Here is a 20,481-nt window from a genome sequence, read left to right as displayed (position 1 = left end):
GTCTTTGAACGTGAGTTTTTATTTGTGAAATTGTCATATTTATATGTAGTTTGTGCCAGAGGATAGAAACCGGAACACGAATAAGTGGTTAACGAGCGGGTTCTCAAAAAAGATCGAAGGGAGAAATGAGTGTAAGCGGAGGAAACAATTCTTCTCTGCCAGAAGCCACTACTTCGAATCCTAAACCGACGGAGGATATCATTGTACAAGAATGCAACAAAAAGCCCTTACAGCACAACGTAAATATAATCTTAGTTATTTATGATATGTTTCACATATATTAGAGAAGAAACCGCACCTGTTCCCCAGTGTGTGATTTGTTATGAAACACTCTCAAAACATTCGATGAAGGTCTTCCCTTCTTAAACGTCATTTTGAAACTAAGCATGGCGATTTAAAACACAAATCTTTGGAATATTTCCAGAGAAAACTGTCCGATTTGTCAGCAAGAAAAAAACAAATATCCTCATTTTCAGGATTTAACACGAAGGCTCTGGAGGCATCTTATGAAGTCAGTTCAAGAATAGCTAAGGCAGGAAATGCTCACACAATCAGAGACTCATTAATATTACCAGCAGCTACAGATATGGTTAGAATAATGTTTGGGGGAAAAGGAAGCAAAACAACTTGAAATGATTCCATTATCCAGTGACACCGTATCACGAAGAATTTCAGATTTGTCTTCAAATGTTAAGGAACAGTTAATAGAAAAAGTTCAGTCTAGGAAATATTTTCCCATACAATTGGATGAAACTATTGACATTACCAGCATGGCCCATCTTCTTACGTATGTAAGATTTATAGATGGGAAAAACAGTGAAGGAAGAGTTCTTGTTTTGTAAACCACTGCCTGCTCGAACAACCTCAAATTAAATAATTTCAAAATTAGGCCAATTTATGAAAATGAATGATATAGAATGGAATAAATGTGTTGGTGTTTGTTCTGATGGAGCACGTGCAATGATTGGGAAAACACAGTGGCGTTGTTGCAAAAATTAAAGAAGTAACCCCACAAGCAAAATTTGTACATTCTAGCATTCATCGCGAAGCTTTAGCCGCAAGAAATATGCCCGTTGCTCAGATTTGTCTTCAAATCTCAGCAACAGGCTCAGATTTGAAAAAGTTGGAGACAGTTTTGAATGAAAGTGTGAGAATTGTTAACTTCATTAAGTTCAGAGCTATGAATTCACGACTTTTTTTCATTTTGTGCAATGAAATGGGTGGTGATCATTCTTCTTCTTCTTCTTCTTATTATTATTATTATTCATGACACCTCCAAGGAGTCTGAAGACTCATTGCAGGAAGACACCTACTGTACAGCTCTCTGTCTCCACTACTACACAGAACCTCTACTACCAATCAGCTACATCAACGCCATCTACTACCCACAACCATAGCTAGTATTTTTTGTTTGTAAATTGCGTGTGTTCTGAAGGACCGATTTGTCTGTATGCGGGATGAAAAATCCGAGATTCCTGGAGAAAAAACCCTGCTATCTCCGTATGAGATCGGCTAACTCACCTTCGATTGAAAAAGTCCATATAAAGATTCCTACCGTCATGACAAGAATCGAACCAAAGCCTTTTCTAATCGAGGGCACAATGTACCGTCATTCCTCAAATTGCTCTACGGAAGCACTTAAAAAATTTCCCCGCTGCGAATCGAACTCCGGTCTCCCCCGTGACAGGCGGGGATACTAATACTTCCAAGTACTTAATTCTCTTTAAGAATGTGACATGATTCTCTTTTACTTGACATCGAAGTTAGATGGCTTTAGAGGGGAAATGTATTGAGCCATCTGTTTTTCATCTTTGTTCTGCAGATTTTTCCCTCTGACAAATTCTCAGACTCAGACTTGAATTATTTTACTGATGAACTGTGGCTTGCCCGGTTGGCTTACCTGGCAGATTTATTTTGCCACCTCAACCAGCTGAACACGAGCTTGCAGGGTGCGCGTACTCCTTTATTCTTGGTACAGGATAAAACTGTGGCTCTTAGGAAAAAACTTGGCTTCATCATTAAAGAAATCGATACTGGAAACACGTGTTCCTTTCCATTGTTGAATGCTTTCTTAACTGAGAACGAAATTCTTCTTCATAGTGAACTGGCAGTGAATATATAGAAGTATCGTGGGAGTCTAATCACAGATTTCAAGGAATACTTCCCTGAAAACCTGGCTTCAGAATTTTGGATTAGAGAGCCGTTTTCCATTGATGACACCTTACCAGAAACGTTAACTCCTTCCGAGAAAGATGAACTGATCGAGCTCTCCTGCGACGAAAGTCTCAGGCAAACGATCAAGAGGATGGATTTAACAGACTTCTGGTTGCCAAAAGAAATGAATATCCAATGATCTCAGAAAAAGCTGGAAAATTTCTGTTGGTGTTTGCGACTACTTACCTTTGTGAATGTAGGTTTTCTTCTCTCATTTATATCAAAAACAAGTACAGGAATAAGTTGAATGTTGAACCCGATTTAAGACTTAAATTAAGTCAATTGAAACCAGACATTAAGAAGCAGAGCCAGCAAAGGTTGGTCGATTGGTAGAGCCTCTGCTACTAATGGTTCGCAAAAAGTAAGCAAGTTTGAGCGCAGTTAATAGTTGAAAGGGATCAATTGTTCGATGCTGTTGGCACACTCTCCCTGGAGGTGTCACATAATAATAATAATGATAATATCTTGAATTAAATATAGTTGTCGACTACTGGAAAAGGTTGGGAGTCCCTGCTCTAATGCATAGTATAAGAAAGATGGCTCTGCTGTTAAACGTGTCGTGAGGATGTATGGCTTTTGCGTAAACTTTTGCGAGAGAAAGCTTTGCATACAAATTATTTAGTTGCCAAGCACGGATATTTTAAAAAGCTATGTGTATATGCTTATACTCTGTACTACTTCATTTGTCAAATACATGAATAAGTAAGACGTTTTATCCTTTTCAAATTTATTGACGAAATAAATTTAACATACCGTAACAGTAAACATACCGTAGTTTATTTCAAAGAGCTTTTATAACAATTTTGGAGTGATATAGATTCCAGCAGTAATATCATCAGTTTGTACTAGTTAAAGCGTGTCAAATTTCCATTAATTGATAGGGCATGTAATGAGATGCTCGAAGGGAAAAATGTTTTCAAATAGGGTGTTCATACTTGTTGATTGGCATATGCAATGTACACTAAGGTGACCATTCATCCCTGAAACAAGACTCATGTACTGACCTATTTTTGCTTCCGATTTTTTATTTTATTTCGCTTTTTCAATTATATGTTATTTCGAGCAGTTATAACAGTTAAAACAACTATTTACTTATCTCCTGAAGTATTCAGTGAGAAAGAAACCGGCTACAATGCTGACATAATTTACTAATTAATCCAGTAAAGGATTACAGAACTGTGAGCCTAATATCCCATGCATCTGAAATTATTTTAACCTTCGTTAACAAACAAATTGAAAGAGCCATAAGCAGTGAATTGAGTGAACAACAGAAAGGCTTCAGAAGAGGAATGAGAACCACTAATGCTATCCTGGAACTAAAAATACTAATAGAAAGATCACTTGAAAGAAATAGGAACATTTACAGATATAACATTTAAAGATAAAATGTTTCATAGACTTTCAGAAGGCTTTTGACCTGGTAAAACATAATAAAATGTTCAATATAGTAGATAAATTAGACATAGAAGATCATGTACTTAAGATTATAAAAATGATTTACACCAAACAGAAAATGCAGCTGTTTAACTCTGAGACTTCTGAAGTGAAAATAAAAAGAGGAGTTAGACAAGGTTGTATCCTTTCGCCAAATCTATTTAATATCTATAGTGAGACAGTGATGAAAAAGATTGAAAAACAAAAAACAGGAATTAGTATCAATGGTATAAAATACAACAATCTTAGATATGCTGATGATACCATTCTAATAGCAGAAAACAAACAAATTAATCAAATTACTGCAGCTACTAATTGAAGAAGGTAAAGAATTTGGATTAGATATTAATGCAAAAAAAAAAAACAAATTTATGAAAATCTCAAAAGAAAGCAGATCCGAGCCAGAAATAATCATAAACAATATGAAAATTGAACATACAACAGAATACAAATATTTAGGCACCTACTTTACTGCAGATGGAAAGCAAGATAAAGAAATAAAAATAAGAACAGTCATAGCTAAAGATGCATTCTAGAAAAATAAAGATCTGCTCAGAAGTTCTGTGAGTATTGAGACAAAGAAAAGAATGATAAGAACATTAGTGTGGCCATTTTTCACATATGGAAGTGAGACCTGGATATTCAAGAAGAGAGTAAGGCAACAGATAATGGCCTTTGAAATGTGGTGCTATAAGAGAGCTCTGAAAATCCCATGGACAGAACATGTGACAAATACAGATGTCCTACAGAGAATGAGAACACAGAGATCTTTATTACAGGAAATGATCCAGAGAAAGATGAGATTGGCAGGACATGTACTGAGAGGTTCAGCAGGACAGAGGATATTAACAGTTTTGGAAGGAAAAGTTATGGGAAAAGTATCAAGAGGCAAAAAACGAAGGACATGGCTTGAAGATATAAGATTCATGGACAGAATCACATGGCTATGCAGAAACAAAAAGGAAAGCCATCAACAGAGAGAACTGGAAGGACATGGTGCTGCACCCTCTCACTGAGGAAGCTACATATAGAAGAAGAAAGGTACCTCAGTAAGATTTATATCTAACACTCACCTTTAGTTAAAAAAAAAAAAAAAAAAGAAACAAAGAATTAGTTCCACCCCCCCCCCCAAATAATGCTTTTCCATTTTCCATATCAAAAATTAGTTTATAGAGATAAAGAGGACACATGATAAATGCATTTAAGTTATTAAAAGGATTTTATGACTGACACTGAAGACTTTTTCTGTACGTGGCAAGAAGAGAGAGAGAGAACAAGGGATCACGAGTGGAAGTTGTGTAAGAGTGTGGTTAGCTACGGTGTTAGGACTAGATTTTTATTTATTTATTTATTTTTTTGCTTGGAGGGTGGTGACTGGGTGGGATGAGTTGCCAGAGGTATTTGTAGATGCTTCATCAGTGAATGAGCTTAAGGAGAGGCATGATAGGTATTGTGTGAATAGTAGATCTCCCACGAGTCTTCTGACTCCATGGAGATGCCTGTATATCAATAATAATCTCCTCCTGTGAAAACATGGATACTAATTTCATGCTTTTTTTATTTATTTACTTTTTTTATTCTGCATTTTAGACAAAAGCCTATGTAGCCCTGTGGAAATATTTGCATCCATAAGAAACACCATTCTAAGTTCAGTTCTAGTCACTGACTAGAGGAACTCTTTTGAAGCCTTTCTTCCATTAGCTTCTGAGTTAACCAGTCTCTTTAACATGGACAAGTAGGTTTTTTTCTCCTGTAAGCTGAGAAAATCAGTTGTAGAGGTCATGCTATTTCATACAATAATCATTAGGGACCACAAGATGGTGAGTTGTTTGCTATATTCTCCTCCGTCATTGGCAGTTAAAATCAATGATGGTTCTGGGCCAGATTTTCTGTGATTGGCTAGATAGAATCTAGATGCTCACTAGTCCTGAAAAGTTAGTTAGGGCTTGACCTTGCTTATTTCCTTTAGGAAATGAAAGGCATTAGCAGATTTATTTTATCTTGCAGCGACTCATTTCCCTGTGTCATTGAGTAGTAAATAATTATTATTGTTACATTGTCAGTTCCATGAAGTGCATAGACTCACTGAGAGAGACTCTAAATTTTCGGTAAGCATCAGGTGATATTCGTTTAATATCTGTCATATTTCATTATAATAAATTTAGTTTAATCCTTTATCCAAGTGTAAGCAACCAAAGTTTGCACCGGAAAATATCTTCAGGACTGAAGTAAGGTGGTACATCCCTTGGCAACTCATAACAAAGGTGGACCAAGCTCTCATCTCTCCTTGTCTCAGCATCTCCCATAATGCAAAACACATCTCCTTGTGGACATGTATACTGCTATGCATTAAGGGAAGAGCCAATACCCAGATTGGTTTCAACCTTTATTGAGGTCTCATCAGTGGGAGGCAGACCCAGAGTGGTGATACTAAGGCAGAAGAAATGAAGAGGTCATACACTTGGATAAAGGATTAAACTGAATTTATTATAGTCTAACCAAGTGCAAAATAAACTTCTAGTATCATATTTCACTTTGAACTCATTTACTAACAAGGTACCCATCACATTCTGGCAAGCTATTCTACTCATTCATTGCTCTCAAAGCAAATATCCTCACACTCTTGCTTATTTTTCAGGGATGATCCCTAATTTTCTCCTCACAATCCTGTACTGAAAAAAAAACTTTAAGTAATTTGTATGTCACATCATATCTCCCGTTTTCTGTCAACCACTGTAATCCACAAATTTGCAGCCTGTCCTCATAAGGACTATTCCATAGAATTGCCACCATCTAGGTCATTTGCTTCTGGATCCTCTCCTCCTCATCCTGAAGAAACCTAGGTGATCAGATCTAGGCATAGCAGTCCAGATGGAACTTATCAAAGCTTTATAAAGAGCTACAACAACTTCCTTACCTCTTGTTATCAGGTTATTATTCATTAACTAGGGGATGGTTCTTAAGGATATAGAGATATATTCTTTGGAACCTTACCCACTCTCTATACAATCTCTATATCTCTGCAGTTGTGATCCAAGTATTGGAAAAATTGATTAGAAATAGAATACAGGATTGGGTTGATTGACATAAGATTCTCTATGATGGTCAGCATAGGTTTGTAAGCAGAACCCTGAGTCACACTACTGGTCACTTTCATTTTCTGAGACACTGTTTCATCATACACAGCTTGCTGGTATCATTCAGAGAGCTAATCTCTGATCCATCTAACCAATATTCTATCTATTCCTATCCTCTGCAACTTGTACATCAACTTATCATGTGATATTGGAAGTTTATTTTGCACTTGGTTAGACTATAATAAATTTAGTTTAATCCTTTATCCAAGTGTGAGCAAACAAAGTTTGTGCCTGAAAATATCTTCAGGACTGTAGCAAGGTGGTGCAACCAGTAGTGAGCTATAAGGGGCTCGTGGGGGGCTCTCCTGTGCCCTTTGTTAAATTTTTCTCAAATTTGCAAGTCCCTTGTTCTTCTTGTTTACTTTATTTTTTCAAAAAAAAAAACAAAACAAAACATAATTTTTTGAAATATATTAAGCAAAAAACTCATACGGTAACTTAGCAAAGCGATTTTATTAAATAAAATATTATAGTTACTGTTACTACCATTTTACAAATAAGAATTCATTTTTGGTAATGGCATATAAATAAAGATGACTATAAAATAATGCCCCTTGATTGGTACTATTGATTATCACTTGAAATATAAAAACAAAAGTGAAATATTATGACATTTTTCTTGACTACTAGTATTAATAAATTAAAGACTTAATTCTGTATGTTAGTCAAGTAAATAATAGTTTAATATCCGATGTTTCACTGACTAATATTTGTTAGCATTTTTAAAGGATACACTGGTAAGCAATAGAAAGTAACAAAAACTAGGAAACTAACCGACAATTCTAAAATTATATGAAGTTATCACTGTGCATGATAACAATACGACACGTGATATAATACGCGTCGCAAGTACAACGTTTTATTTGAGAAATATAACGTACTTCAATGTTACTGTGTTTAGATAATATTTATTTCTTATTTATAGATTGTTTGTCATAAAAACTTCTATCGCAAACAAAAGAAATATTGAAATATATTGATTTTGATCTCATCACTCCAAATAACACTGTTCCATTGTCCAGTTAATGTGGGTTTTAGCCCAGTTTAATCTTTTCAACCTTTGTTTGAGAGATAAAAATGGCTTTTTTCGTGGAATTCTAGCATTTAGATCAAATTCCTGCAGTCTGCGCCGAACAGTCCTTGCACTCAACTTCACGTTGTATTGCGCCATCTAGTGTTGTACCACCTTAACCCAGTCCTGAAGATACTTTCAGGCGCAAACTTTGTTTGCTCACACTTGGATAAATGATTAAACTAAATTTCTTATACTCTAACCAAGTGAAAAATAAACTTTCAACATCTTTCTCTAAATCCAGAGTAATTTATTAAAAAAGGGTGGCACACCAATTGGCAATTCCTATAGGTGGAGATGACCTGCAAATGCTTCTGCCTGATATCTCGACTTGGGCCTGGCTCCCACTGAAGAGACCTCAATAAAGGTCGAAACCGGTCTGGGTAGTGGCCCTTCCCTTAATGCATAACAATAGACATATCCGCAAGGAGATGTGTTTTGCATTATAGGAGATACTAGGATAGGAGTGTTGGTAGCTTGCTCCACCTTTGCAACGAGTTGCCCTGGTGTGTACCACCTTAACCCAGTCCTGAAGATACTTTCAGGCGCAAACTTTGTTTGCTCACACTTGGATAAAGGATTAAACTAAATTTATTAAATATATTGTTTATAAAAAAATGTGGACTATTTCATTATGTGCGATTATAAAACATTTTATTCTTATTATATTTTGATAGTTAAAAAATGTTTTTTTTATGTAAGATAAATTAACATAGATGATTGTGTGCAAATATTTCGTGTATTGATCATGAAATATTTGTTTAAAAATGATAGCCTTTACAGGTTGATTGTCCCCTCATACTTTTTGATTGGCATTTGTACACAAGCTGTATTAATAAACGTTTTTGTATGAAATACGCTTTTTTTTGCTCGACGATATGAGCCCTTTGTTAAAATTTCCATAGCTCACCACTGGGTGCAACTGTTGGCAACTCGGAGCAAAGGTGGACCAAGATCTCATCACTCCTTGTCTCAGTATCTCCCACCATGCAAAGCACATGTCCTTGCAGATATGTATAATGCTATGCATTGAGGGAAGGGCCACTACCCAGACCGGTTTCAACCTTTATTGAGGTCTCGTCAATGGGAGGCAGACCCAAACATAGAGATACTAAGGCAGAAGCAATAGGAGAGGTCATATTTACCTATAGGAGTTGCCAACAGGTGTACCACCTTATTATTGAATTAGTCTGGATTTAGAGAAAGATGTTGGAAGTTTATTTTGCACTTGGTTAACCAAATGCAAAATAAAGATATATTATATCCAAGTGCAAAATAAAGATAAAGATAATAAAGACTGGGAGAAGGCAGACCCACATTGTCTCCGTAGCGCAATTGGAAGAACGACGGTACATTGCACCCTTTGATTGGAATAGGCCTAAGTTCGATTCTCGTTGCAACAGTAGGAATCTCTATCTGGATGATTTTCAGTTAGCTGATCTCATACGGAGGTAGCAGGGTTTTTTCTCCTGGAAACTTGGGTTCTTCCTCCTGCATACAGACAAATCGGCCCTTCAGAACACACACAAGTTACAGACATAGAATACCAGTTGTGGTGGTGGTGGAGATGGGCAGTAGATGGCATTGATGGAGACGATTCAGTAGAGGTTTGGTGTAGTGGTTGAGACGGTTATAGGTGTCCTCCCGCGATGAGTCTTCGGACTCCTTGGAGGTGTCAGGAATAATAATAATAATAATAACTTGCACTCCTGATTTTACTTTACAAAAAAAGAAATTAAAAAGTTTTGCATATACCTCACACACAAAAAAAGCTTAAACATTTTCATGTCGGGACGATAATAACTCGCTCACTGCAGTAAACAACACACCCTCCCCAAAGCCACTATACTACAGACAAGAAGAATAAGTAGTTTTATTGTATCACTGAATAAGGTGGTAGTGTGTGTTATATATTTGTCAACAAATAATGCAATTAGAAACAACTGGAATAAAAATGGCACTAACTAATGAATCACATGTCCCCTCCCACATAAACTATGCTGTATGTATGTAACTCAAGCAAAACCATATCTTGTACTGCCAAACACAGCATCTAACTAAAAACTATTGTACAAATTTTCTATTACATGAAATAACTGTTCATTCGATGGCATTTGAAATTTTCGATGCTGTTAGACAGATCACAAAAGCTGACATAAAATAAAATTCTACCAACGAATTGGACTAACATGCCTTTTAATGTGTGTGTGAGTCCACCCACCAGTCTGATGCAGAAGTGGCATGCAAACAAGCAGCAATAAAATTCAAACAAAGTGTTGAAACTTTGTGTCAGTTGAGCCCTCCCATGCGATGTGGAAGTGGTACACAAACAGTAATGAGAAGTCTCATTGAAATGATAAATGGGAGAAACACCACCCTGAAGTGAACGTGTTTCAGATATTTTGAAATTTGGTTGAAGAAAATCAGCATTTCAACTCAACAATTGTCGGCTTGCCTTTGTTGTTGAGTCGCACGATCTTTTGTCAGTACTGCACCAATGATATTGTGCAACTGGATTTGAGAGCTTGGGAAATGATTTTGCCAAAAATAATTGCCAAGAGTTTTTTTAAAAACCACATCCCTAATGCCTGATGGGAGAAAAGATGACACTATTTGGATAGATGACTTTGACGATGTACACAAGAAAACCACTCTCTTGGCCAGAAGTAGTGATAGCAAATAAGAGATTCTTGGTAAGTCATCCCTGCTTTCAGTTTTTTCTTGAAAACTTCGGTTTCCAAAAATCCATGCATATATCTCAGACCACGATTTTAACTTTAATTTCAGGAAAAGAAGTGCGAGTTATATTCAAGTAAATACAGTAGGATTCTATGTGCTATCCTGTCAAAGGCTTTTGCAAAGTCCAGCAGTATCACTGTAAACCCATTACCCTTATCCAGTTCAATCATCACTGTATTATAAAACATGAACAAGTTACTGAGGCATAATCTACCTTTCACAAAACCATACTGTCCCCCCCTCCCCATACAGCATCCCATTTCCATCTATCCATTCCTGTATTTTGCTCTTGACCAACTTCTCCAATACTTTGACAGCTATTGCTCTTATGCTGATCAGTTGGTAATTTGCTGCAGACAATGGAAAAATTTTCTCCTCTTTCAATCCCCTTGGGACTAACCCAGAGCTGAGACTAAGATTAAACAATATGGTCAAGAGCACTGACAATTCCTTTGCCGCTTCACATAAGACTCAAGCTGGTATGCCATCCAATCCCACTGATGTATTCACATTAAGGTTCTGTAATATGCTATTCACTTCCATTTCATTCTCCTCAGTTCCCGTTTAAGCCATCGGTTCCCTCATTCCTGCAATATCACTTGTATGATATACTCTTGCAAAGTGTTCACTTAGTGATTCTACTTTTCGACTGTTTCAGTTACCTTCCTACCATCGGCATTCCTTAAAATCATTCTGCCGTATACATTTTTTCTTTTAGTTGCAGCATATCGAAAGAACTGTTTGGGATTCTCTTCAGCCTGTGTTGCTAACTTCCTTTCATAATCTGGTTTTGCTTTTCTTACCACACTAGTTTCCCTTCTGGGCTGTGCCTTGTACTGTTCATGTGTCTTCATGTCACCTTTCCCCTTAAATTCCCTCTGCAATTGTTTCTTTCTTTGTAGCTCAAGTTTATTGGTATTATTAATTCATTTAACTCCCACTTGATTTACTCTCCTGACTCTAGGTATGCAGTCAGCCATTACCTCCCTCAAACACTCCTTTACCACTTCCCATGCCCTATAAACATCCAGCCCTTACAGTTTTACATGCCATGTAGAAACAACAAGCAAATAAAAGAACAGGAATACAAGGTACATACAACAATCGGTTTACCAATTAAAAATGGTTTCTGTAAGCTAGAAATTAATATTAATAAATAATATTAAAACTATTTTTGATGTTTACATAGAACGAGAATTTCCCAACCTGAATCGGAGCAACAGTGGCTCCGATTCAGGTTGGGCTGACGTAAAAGATACCAAGTTGATTAAGATGAAGCAAGAGATGAAATGGATGTGGAGTGAAATTAAGAGAATTCAAGATATGTATGGAAGAGGGAAAATGATGAAAATGAATGATATCAGTATGACAGAGGTCGTTGTATGGGGATTCAATTATTAGAGGTATGGTAAACGAGAAGATACACAAGGTTTGTTTTCCTGGAGGTAAAATGAATAGTGTTTGAGGCATTGGGTATGAGGAGTAAGTGAGAAATTAGATGGTAGTGGTAATAGGGACAAATGACGTGACAGGAAACAAGAAACATGTAAGATTGGATCAGGAGGTTGTTGAGAAGGATGAAAGATAATAGTGTGATAGAAAAGGTAGTCGGTGTGTTGCTCAGGTATGACAGTCATGAAATGAGGCGGAGAGCGAAGATTGTGAATGATATGTTAGCAGAAATGTGTGAGGAGAAAAGAATGCAGTTTGTTAATGTGTGGAATGAGCTTATAGGACGAATTTAACTGTATAAGAGTTAAGCATTTAATTATACGAATTTAACTGATAGACTGCATTTGAATGGTTTTGATGTGAGTCATTTAGAGCATTGACAAACAATGCTATTATCTTTGATGGACAGCATGGATTTTTGTTAAAGAGAGGTCATGTTTTGTAATCTTCTTATTACAATAAAGTGATGGCTTCATTGGACAAAGGAGATGGATACATAGTAGTATACTTAAATTTTGCAAAGGCTTTTGATAGATTACCACATAATAAGTTGATAGTTAAACTAGAGTGGATGGGGTTGGATATTATGATACTAGTGCATTGGATCAGAAATTTGATTAGATTGCTGTCAGCAAGTTGTGAATTGGGGGTGGGGCACACCACTAGTGACTAATGGTGTGCCTGAGGGATCTGTTTTATGGCCATTTCTGTTTAACCTGTATGTTAATGATATTGGGGAGGATTTGAATTTGGACATTCAGTGGACTTTGCAGATGATGCAAAGTTGGGACAAACTACAAGGAGTAGAGCAGATGTTGTGGCCTTACTAGAAGACTTGAATAGACTGAGTGAATGGGCATGGGAGTGGAGATACCAGTTCAGTGTTGTAGAATGTAAGGTTTTAAAATTTGGAAGACAGATTGGATTTAGAGTTTACTCTTTGTGGGGATATATTATAGGAGCTGGAGGAAATAAGAGATCTTTGTAGTGTGGTGGATAAGGATCTAAAATTTAGAGGACATATTGTCAAAATTGTGAGGGCAACCCAAATTCTGACAATGTCAATGATGCAGAGGACACCGACTTGTAGAACTAAGGAGGTTCTGGTTCCATTGCATAAAGCTGTGATTATATCACATATGGACTACTGTTGGAGAGGGTCTACAGGCAATTGACCAAAATAGTTTCTGATCTCTGGAATGTTGAATATGAAGAAAGGTTCAGACAATGCAATTTGCAGAGTCTAGTGGATAGAAGGAAGAGGGATCATATGATAGAGAAAAGTTGGTAAGAGATTGTTGTTGTAGGGTTAATGTTGAAATGTAATGTTTTAAAATTGGAAAACTAAGATTAGATGTGGAATTTACGCTTTGTGGGGATATATTGTTGGAGGTGGCAGAAATAAGAGATCTTGGGAGATGCTGGATAGGGATCTAAAATTTAGAGGACATATTGTCAGAATTGTGAGGACAATACAACAAATTCTGGCAAGGATGTGGAGGACACTGACTTTTAGAAGTAAGGAGATTCTGGTTCCATTGTACTTTATAAGGCCTTGAATAGGCCACATATGGATTACTGTGCACAGATTGGTCACTGGTTTTCAAAAGGATGAAGAGATATTTGAAAGGATCCAGAGGCAATTGATTATGGTAATTTCTGGTCTCTGGAATGATGAGTAGTAAGAAAGGTTGAGAAGATGCAAATTGCAGAGTATAGTGGATAGGAGGAAGAGGGGTAATATGATAAAAACTTATAAATTGGTAAGGAGTTGTACTAACATTAATGATGAAGAGGTTTTTCATAAAACGGTGGGAGATTTGGGGAGAAAAAAAGGTCATCCCTGGAAACTGTACAAGGAGGATGTGAGCAAGGGAGTGAGAGGCTTGTATTTTGTGTGGAGAGTTGTGAATGATTGGAATACATTGCCTGAGTGTGATGTCTGCTGAGAGTTTGAATGTATTTTAGGCACAGTATGATGAACTGTGTGTATATGACAAAGGGATCTTCTAGATGAGTGTTTGACTCCATGGGGTCTTAGAATAATAATAATAATAAAAAGGGCTTAATAACTTTCTTTGAAAAGGCATTCATATTTAAAATTGCTTCTATGGAGAAAATCAGCTTCATCTCACTGTATACTGTGTTTAGTGTCTATACTATGCTGTAGACCAGACTTTTAAGGTTTCACATATTCAGTGTAGTATTGATATTCATTAATTCTTTTTTCCACAGAAGCTGTCTAGTGTCCTGAAAGCATTACAAAGCTCTAAGTAGAAAGGTTATCAGAATGGTGTGGAAAACAAAATCATGAGACAAAATTAGCTAAGAAGGCCAAGAAAAAGATGGCAAATTAGATATGGAAATAGACAATAGAATAAGAAAGCTGGTATGGTGGGGAAGCCAGTTGAATAATATATGGAATAAGAGAGAAATTAACCAAAACAATAAACTAGCAGTGTATAAGACATTGTTTAAACCAATTTTTTTTAACTTACTGATCAGAGAGAGATGGGTTAGGAAATAAGCAATCGATCAAAGACTGGCAATGACAGTTATAGGGGTTCTGAGGAAAATTAGGCGAGTGAACAGATATCGTTAGTGGCAGAATGATATAAAAATTAAAGATATTGAGAAGAAATTTGACATTGTTAGGATTTATGAATGTGGGAGTAGAGCTAATCTAAGATACAAGACAAACTTCTGGGGTAGGCTGAAAAGTTCTGATAAACACCTAAAACAAAAATGATATTAAAGCAATTTATATAACTATGAGAAAGAACATAACTTCAACTTATCTTTAGTAACTTCAGAAAGAACATGTCATATGTTCGTTTTTGTGGTTGTATCAGTTGCTTTTTTAATATCATTTTTGTTCTAGGTGTTTATCAGAACTTTTCAGCCTCCCCTTCGTATAGTCCAGAGACTCAGGGAGGGTATTTACTCTACAGCTCTGTCTACACCACCCAATCCACCAACTACAGCTAACCACAACTACACCAATGGCATCTACCGCCCACCACCATTTCCACAGACAATCACAAACATCCATGCTCATGGCAGTATTCGAACCGACAGCCTCTTGGCTGGAGAGCGGATATGCTAACTGCTTGGCCAACCAGGCCAGCATATATGGTCACTTAGACAGAATGGGAGAGGATAGTTTAGCAAAACATGTTTGATGCCAGGATGGCATAACAAATGATCCAGAGAAACACCAAGATCTAGTTGGATTAATACAGATAAAAATATTTTAAATGGCTGAAATATTGGAATCCTGACACATAATAGACTAATTGGGAGGGAATTTTTGAATGGTAATAATTGTTAATTAATTCCTGTCAATAATTAATAATATTAATTATGTAGTACTGTTGTAGTATACTATATACCACATAAGGGGGTACATATCATGAAATTAAAGATGATGATGGATATTTCTATCTGGAATGATTGCTAAATACTTTGAATATATCACCTACACTACTTACCTCAGCAACTCCATTTGTGAAAATCATTCTCCCATAATAATTTCTTTTACTGCTTATTATTATTATTATTATTCAGGCCTCCATGGAGTCAAAAGACTCATCGTGGGAGGTCCTTCCTAAGAACATAAAGTCTGTCAAGACTCATCGAGGGGAGGTCCCCCCTAAGAAACACAAAGTCTATCATACCACTCCTTAAACTCATTGACCGTTCTCGCTCCCACCACTCCATCAGGCAGTGCATTCCACGGTTCAACCACCCTCCACACAAAGAAACCACTTCTTACCTTCTTGCTCACAGTTTCCTTTCGTAACTTCCAGGGATGGCCTCTTGTCATCACTCCTTCCCGCTGTTCAACCAAGTGAAAGAACTCCCCAGTGTCAACCCCTGTAACCACCTCTCAACAGTTTAAAAGTCTCAATCATATCACCTCTCCTTCTTCTATCCACTAAACTCTGCAGTCCACATTCCCTCAGCCGATCCTCATAACTATGCTTGTACAGCCCTGGCACCATCTTTGTCATCCGTCTTTGTATCCTTTCCACAGTTAATTTATCCCCTTCAAATCCTGGGGACAAATCTGAGAACAATAGTCCAAGTGTGGTCTGATAACCCTCTTATCTCCAGGAATGATAATCCTCTTATCTCTGCAAGTCAGTGTCCTTCTCATAATTGCAGCAATCCTCTGTGTTACCTTCACCACCTTTGCAATATGTCCCCTAAACTTCAGGTTTCTATCAATCATCAACTCTAGATCTCTTGTCTCCCCTACTTCCTCCAGTATAACTCCTCCCATAGAGTATGCAGCATCCCATCGATGTTTCCCAAACCTCAAGACCTTACATTTTGCTGCATTAAACTGATACCCCCATTCATTTGCCCATCTATCTAGCTTATTTAAATTCTCTTGCAGGGCTACCACATCTGCACTATTACTAATAATCCTTCCCAGCTTCGCATCATCCGCAAACAACTGAATATCCCCTTGCAATCCACTGGCAATGTCATTGATATAAAGGTTAAACAATATAGGTCCTAGTACTGAGCCCTGTGGGACCCCACTTGTAGCCCTCTGCCTCCTTGAAACTGTCCCACCATACACAACTCTCTGTTACCTATTGGACAGCCAATCCTGAATCCAGTTGACCAGTCTGACATCCAGACCCATGTGCTGCAACTTAAATATCAGCTTATCATGTGGCACCCTGTCAAATGCCTTCGCTAAGTCTAAGAAAATTGCAGTATATGCCTTTCCCTCATCTAATGTTCTTGTAACTTTAACATAATGGAAACATGTCTTGGAATATTTACATACTTTTGTGTATTTTTGTTCACATTGCTAGCCTTTTCTCATATTTAATTTTTTTTTTTTACTAGATCTGTTTCTTAACATATTTTATATTCTTCATGCAGCTTCTTATTATTTTCCATACCACAGCTACTTTTTCTCTGTTTATTCATATATTCTATTTCTTCTTCTAACCTCGGGAACTGACTTTATTGCTTTTGACTACAAACATGTTTGGACTAAATCCTTAGCACTGCTAATTTTTTACCACTAAGTTCCTCTAACTATGGTATTTCTGCAAGTTATTGCTTTGTCATAATCTTCCATCTTATAATTTTATTGCATCCCTTTCTACCAGGGATCTCCTTATCTCTTCAAATTTCTAAATAAGGAGCACCATATCCTACTGGAGGCCACACTGACACTTCCTTTACAGTCACATTTTTGAAACCAATTAATTAAATGGTCAAGAATTCTTAACTATTTTTTCCTTCATTACATGCTGCCTGAGATTATTATTTCGCAGAAGATCCAGAAATATACTTTATGTTGGTTGATTCTTCAAGTTTGTATTGTCATAATCGAAAGCTGTTCTCTGTTGTTATTTTGTACTTAGTCTGGTCCCTGTTTTACTGATAATTCCACAGACACTATTCATTTGAGCTTGTATCTATTACTTTGCCACTCTCCTTAAAAGTAGTGAATACTTATAGTTACAACCAGTCATCATTTTAATCCAGCTTTCAGTCTTTTCACTAATTCTTTTTCATTTATCCTTGCTTCCACTGTCCATGGAATGGGCTGTCTGCATCAGTTTCCCAATCACTAATTATAATCTGAAATTGTTTAAGAACGTCACATGTAAAAAAAAAAACTTTTTGTGTGTTTAACACTTGCCCACCCATTGTACTAGTTGGATTATAGGTCTATAACTTTTCACTGGTGAGATTGCTATAAAAAAAGGAAGAAATAAAAAAAAATAAATAGAAAATGACTTAGAAAGTTTTTTGAAATTGAACAACTTTACTGCTAAGAAGAAGATAATGTGCATAGTCTTATTGTTACTGTAAGGTTTGATTATCTCTACAGAACATAACTAGTTATTTAGCAGAAATTATTTGGTTTTTAAAATATTCTGATAAATCAATTTATATGAAATTACACACATGCACACACTTTATTTTTGATATACAGGTGATCAAAATTAAATTATCCCTGTTTTAATGCCGTGTGGAGTGCCATCCAGTGATCCAAATGCTGCAAAACTTTGCAGGAATACATTGTGCATCTTGTGGAAGTGATATCTGAGAAAAAAACGGCAGTTGCAAAATTCACGACCAGGGGGATGCTGTATGGTGTACTGAATGTAGATGTAATTTTTCTGTCTATGTGCAAGGAGAAAAGCAACATAAGCATAAATATACATTTTTATTCACTTCTATTATACATTCACGGCTATACTGTTCAATGTGCTTCCCCTCCTGGTATGCCACAAACTGCATCTTTTGCACAGTGTGTTCAACAGCAGAACACAGCTGGTCAGCACTGATGTTGTGCACATGCTGTGTTATGTTGACTTTCAACATTGACAAGTTATCAGAATGATCCTGATAAACCTTATTTTGGAGAAAACCCCAGAGCCAGAAGTCACAGGGAGTCAGATCAGATGAATAAGGCAGCCACGCAGTTGGAAATGTATGGCTAATCACTCTGGCTTCCTTAAAATGTTCTCGAAGAATCTCTTGTATGGATTGACTGATGTATGGAGGGGGCCCCAATCCTGCATGAAAATGACTGAATCCATGCACAAGTGCTGCAGTTGTAGCTATGGCACAACAAAATTGTTTATCATATTGCGATACCTCTTGGCAGTAGCTGAGTAGGTCACAGGACCTAACTGGTAGATGACCTCAAAGAAGAATGATCCAATGATAAATGAAGCTATAAACCTGCACCAGGAATTTGTATGGGGTACTGAATTTAGATGTAATTTTTCTGTCTGTGTGCAAGAAGGAGAAAAGCAACGCAAGCATAAATATACATTTTTATTGCATGCAGGTTTTGTGTAGAAACTACCTGGCATTCACAGATCTGTTCAGGTGCAAGTGAGTCTCATCTCCCCACAAAATCATCCATGGCCACACAGCATCACATTTCACTTCTGCCAATGAAATTGGCAGAAGTGAAATGTGATGCTGTGTATGGTACTACCTTAACAATTACAATGCAGCAACAGCATTGTAATTGTTAAGGTAGTACAACTTCACAAACAAAGTACGTTGTGGAAAGGTTAGTGCCATCACTGTGGATGGTATTAACAACCAGAATGAAGAGAAAAATCCTGTGTCCATCTTTTAAAACCCTCCTGGCACATGCCAAGTTGCATGATATGCAAATTCCATGCATTTCCCTGATGGTGAATTTTGGAACTACTTTTTTTTTCTTTCTCAGATATCACCTCCACATTATGCACAATGGTGCTCCAAAAGGCTTTAAACAGGAATACTTGAATTTTGATCACCCTGTATATACATATATGTGTGTGTGTGTGTGTGCGTGCGCGCACGTGCGTGGTCTGAAAAGTTCTCATCCTCGACCATAGATGGCAACACTATAGGCAAGATTTTTTTTTTTTTCCCTAAGTTGGTACATCTGTCATGAGCATCCATGTGAAATTGCAAGTCATTCTATTAAGCATTTTTTATACAGCTGTCTGAAGCAGAAGTGTTTTCTGTATCCCTTGAAATGGATAAAATTGAGTATCGTGTGGTTATAAAATTCTTTGTAAAAGGTTTAACTCCAAAAGAAATTCATTTGAAATTCATAAAAGTTTATGGGCACTTTTCTCTTTCATTTTTGACAATTAAGAAATGGGCTGCCAAGTTTAAATGTGCAGATCATCTTCAAGGCGGTACCAGCCTTGAAGATGAACTGCATGAAGGATGTCTAAAAAGTGTAACAACACCGGAAATAATTGATCAAGTGCACGATATGTTATTGGATGACCGACGAGTCAAAGTGCATGAAATTGCTAAGACTATAGGCATTTCAAAAGAATGTGTAGGATATATTTTGCATGAGAATTGCAAAAAGCTTTGTGCAAGATGGGCGTTGTGCTTGCTCACAGCAGATCAAAATCTCTGAAAATCTCTGAACAGTGCTTGGAGTGTTTTAACAAAAATAAAACTGATTTTGTGCGTTGATTTATTACTATGGATGAGACTTGGATTCACCATTACATACCAGAATTCAGACAGCAGTCAAAACAGTGGACAGAAGCTGGTTGTTCAGAGCCAAAGAAGACAAAGTCGGTTCCATCAGCAGGAAAGGTCATGGCATCGGTGTTTTGGGATGCTAAAGGCATTTTGTTTATTATCTTGAAAAGGGTAAAACAATAACTGGGGAATATTATTCCGATCTTTTAATCAGACTAGATGAAAAAATTCATGAGAAAAGACCCAGTTTGCAGAAGAAAAAAATCATCTATCATCAGGACAAATGCACTTGCCCACAAAAATGTTTCAGCAATGGAAAAATTAAGGGATCTGCACTATGAATTGTTGGATCATCCATGCTATTCCCCAGATTTGCCTCTCTCTGACTTCTATCTCTTCCTAAAACTAAAACTCTTCCTCACTACTCAGCGTTTTTCTTCG

General features: G+C 36.9%; 1 protein-coding gene across 2 annotated transcripts in view; it reads left to right on the top strand.

Moving 5' to 3' along the window:
- The first annotated feature begins 2,712 nt into the window (after positions 1-2,712).
- LOC150099489 (stomatin-1-like) overlaps positions 2,713-20,481 on the top strand; it is a 104,448-nt gene continuing 86,679 nt past the window's right edge. For both annotated transcript variants that reach the window (XM_090404374.1, XM_090404373.1), the window contains exon 1: positions 2,713-2,916. The gene's annotated coding sequence lies outside the window, so the exon portion shown is untranslated. The remainder of the gene's footprint in view (positions 2,917-20,481) is intronic.

This window comes from Typopeltis vanoorti, chromosome 14 (assembly GCF_054136105.1).
Source record: "Typopeltis vanoorti isolate ZY-2024b chromosome 14, IOZ_Tvanoo_1.0, whole genome shotgun sequence".
Taxonomy (NCBI): Eukaryota; Metazoa; Arthropoda; class Arachnida; order Uropygi; family Thelyphonidae; genus Typopeltis; species Typopeltis vanoorti.
This window is presented reverse-complemented; position numbering and strand designations above follow the sequence as displayed.